The sequence below is a fragment of the Desmodus rotundus genome, chromosome 10, assembly GCF_022682495.2.
Source record: "Desmodus rotundus isolate HL8 chromosome 10, HLdesRot8A.1, whole genome shotgun sequence".
Taxonomy (NCBI): domain Eukaryota; kingdom Metazoa; phylum Chordata; class Mammalia; order Chiroptera; family Phyllostomidae; genus Desmodus; species Desmodus rotundus.
This window is the reverse complement of record NC_071396.1, coordinates 15,791,545-15,794,305: the sequence shown is the minus strand read 5'-3', so window position 1 is coordinate 15,794,305 and position 2,761 is coordinate 15,791,545. Positions and strand designations below refer to the sequence as shown.

At 70.9% G+C, this 2,761-nt stretch overlaps 1 non-coding gene across 1 annotated transcript; it reads right to left on the bottom strand.

Annotated features, from left to right (window-relative positions):
• Positions 1 to 1,173: 1,173 nt before the first annotated feature.
• On the bottom strand, positions 1,174 to 1,292 carry LOC128779477 (5S ribosomal RNA). The gene has a single exon (XR_008425453.1). It is a non-coding gene; the product is annotated as a 5S ribosomal RNA (ribosomal RNA).
• Between the last annotated feature and the right edge of the window lie 1,469 nt (positions 1,293 to 2,761).

Genomic DNA, 2,761 nt, shown 5'->3' with positions numbered 1-2,761 from the left:
AGGGGCTGGGGGTGAGGCCCGAGCTCCGCAGAAGCTGCCGGGCTTCCGAGGGCCAGCGGACCCGTGTCCAAGCGCCCAGGGAGGGGCTCCGGCAGAAGAGCGGCGTCCCCCGATCTTCCCTTAGGATTCCCACGATGGCCGCTGCCTGGAGAAGGGACGCCGGGTGGGAGGTGGTCCGGGAAAGGAGCGGCGGCCTGGGCCGCCGCTGCGGTGGGAGTGGGGCCGCGGCGTAGACTCGGGCACCGAGGAGCGAGTGGGAGATCACGTCTCGTGCCCGGGAAGCGTGTGCCGACTCACCTCGGGGCAGAGTGTGGATGGCAAGGACTGGGACCGTGAGTGAGCTGGTCGTTCCGGCCCCCGGCCGTCAGGTGGGGCGGGAGGGCCGGCAGAGACGGGTGCAGGTGCCCAGAGAGGAGGGCGACGGCCCAGGCAGTCCGGCGTGTCCGGCGACAGGACGTTCTGCCTGTCGTGAGGGGACGACGGAGGAGGGCGTCCCGGTGGGACAGCCGGAGGCCTGGGCCGAGCGCCCTCCGTGAGTGGAGGGGACAGGAGCCCATGGGGAGAGAGGTGCCGGCTGAGGGACAGAGGCAGGTGGGAGCGAGGTGACAGTCACCTAAGAGCCTCAACGGGGCACCAAGGGGCCCCGTATGTGGCCGGAGACTCGGGTGGCACACGTTCCTGCCCACGGGCCACCTGTTCTCCGGCCTCAGGCGCTGTGGTGTCGGGTGCAGTGCTCACGGTGTCATCTCTGGCGATGCGGTAGTGAGCACACGCCACAGGCGAGCACGTGAGCAAGGATGCCCAACACTTAAGAGGACGCATTCACACGGCGGCCCTCCCAAAGGGCCCCGCGCTGACCGCCGCTTCTTCAAACAAGCAAGCAAGCAAGCCAACAAACAAACACAGAACTGCTTAGAAGTTCTGACCGGCCCTGCCCGCTGTGGTCCAGGGGACCCGCCTGCCAGCCCAGCGACGACGACGGGGGCCACTTCCATTCCCAGGCACGAAGGCCAGATCCAGGACAGTCCCCGAGGAACAGGCCCAAATCCATTCCCCATTCCTTTGTAAAGAGACTGACACGCCGTGCGTTCCAGGGCGCGGGCGGCCTCTGCTCCTGCTTGTCCTTGGAGGACAAGCCTCACGAGGCAAAAGGGAAGGGAGAAGGGAGAAAAAAGCCTACAGCACCCGGTATTCCCAGGCGGTCTCCCATCCAAGTACTAACCAGGCCCGACCCTGCTTAGCTTCCGAGATCAGACGAGATCGGGCGCGTTCAGGGTGGTATGGCCGTAGACGCGAGAGGTGGCCTCCGGCAGCCTCAAGAGCCCGAGCCGGCGCCGGGCGGCCGGCGTCCTCGCTCCCCCGGGCGGCGGCGCCCCTCTGCCTGTCGGGCTCCCGGCCAGCCTCCGAGGCGGCCCGGGGGCGCCCCCTTCCCGACCCACCCGGCCGGGCGAGGTCACCAGCGTCCAAGGCCCGAGTCGCGCGGCACGCCGCCCCGGAGGCCGCGGCGCACCCCCCCCCCACCCCCCCCCACCCCCCCCACCCCCCCACCCCCCCACCCCCCGGCCCCGGGCACCAACACGAGGAGCCCGGAGGCCGGTGGCCGGGCCGGGCTGAGCGCCCGCAGATCCCCGCGGCGGCGCCAAGCGTTCCCGCGGGGAACTGTGGCCAGCGCCTGTGGGCCCGGGCAGCGGGCGCGCCTTCCGTGCGCGTGGAGTCGGGGCGGGGGGCCCGGGGGACGCCCACCCTGAGGCCAGTGGGTTGGACCGCCCCGCCCCACCCCGCTGGTGGCCATTGGGACGGCACACCCCACGCCCGGGGGCTCTTTTTCTCGCCGGCAGGGGCTTCCATACACTCTCTCTTCACACGACTTCCAGCCGTTCACGGGAAGCTTTGCGTTTCACAGACAGAGAACCGATCCTTGGATGGGCGCGACCACGCTCCCCGGAAACCTGGGCCGGGTCTCCATGACCTGTACGTTTTGCCAGCCAGCCTGGTGGCACCGGTGGAGTCCCGATTCCCGAGGCGGGGACCCCCGTGGCGCTCGTTTCCCTGGGTGGCGTCCGTGGGCGGAAGGAGAGCCAGCCAGGGTGAGGCCCGCGGGAGGGGCTGGGTCTGAAAGCCGCCCCCCCACCACCCTCCCCACGCCGCCCCCGCCGCCCCCTCCCCCCCCCCCGCCCCCCCCCCCCTCCCGGCGGGGGCGAATCCCTCTGTGCTCCCCAGACCAGGTGCCAACAGAGCAGGAACCCCCGCCGGGGCCTTAGAACTGGGCTGCCACGTAGGGGTGGAGAGGAGCCCGGCTAGGGTTTTTGCCCACCCGGCGGCCTTCCTCGTTCTGCAGGCGCCCTGCCCGGTGGGGGCGTGTTCCCGGGGCCAGCCCGGCTGGGTTCTCTGAAGTCACAGAGACTTGCCCTCCGGACTGGATAGAGGGCCGAGGCGGTGTCACGGGGCCCTGTCTGCCCACCGGGAAACGAGGCAGGGACGGACCTGCCGGCGGGGACGTGCCCTTCCTCTCCCCTGCAGGTTGGAGTGCGGGAAGCAGGTGCAAGAGCCTCTCGCTCTCGCCCGTCAGTGACCTGGATGGGGTGGGGGGAGGCGGTCCCGTGTGGGGCCAAGTGTCCTGGGGCAAGAGGCAGGGCGCTCTGGAGAGAGGGCGCGGGTCCAAGTGCTGGAGAGAAACGTGCTTTGGGCCGAAGGCTGAACCCGTAGTGGACGACAGGCCACGCGGTCACGGTCCGCGGGTGGTGACGGGGGCGGCCACGGG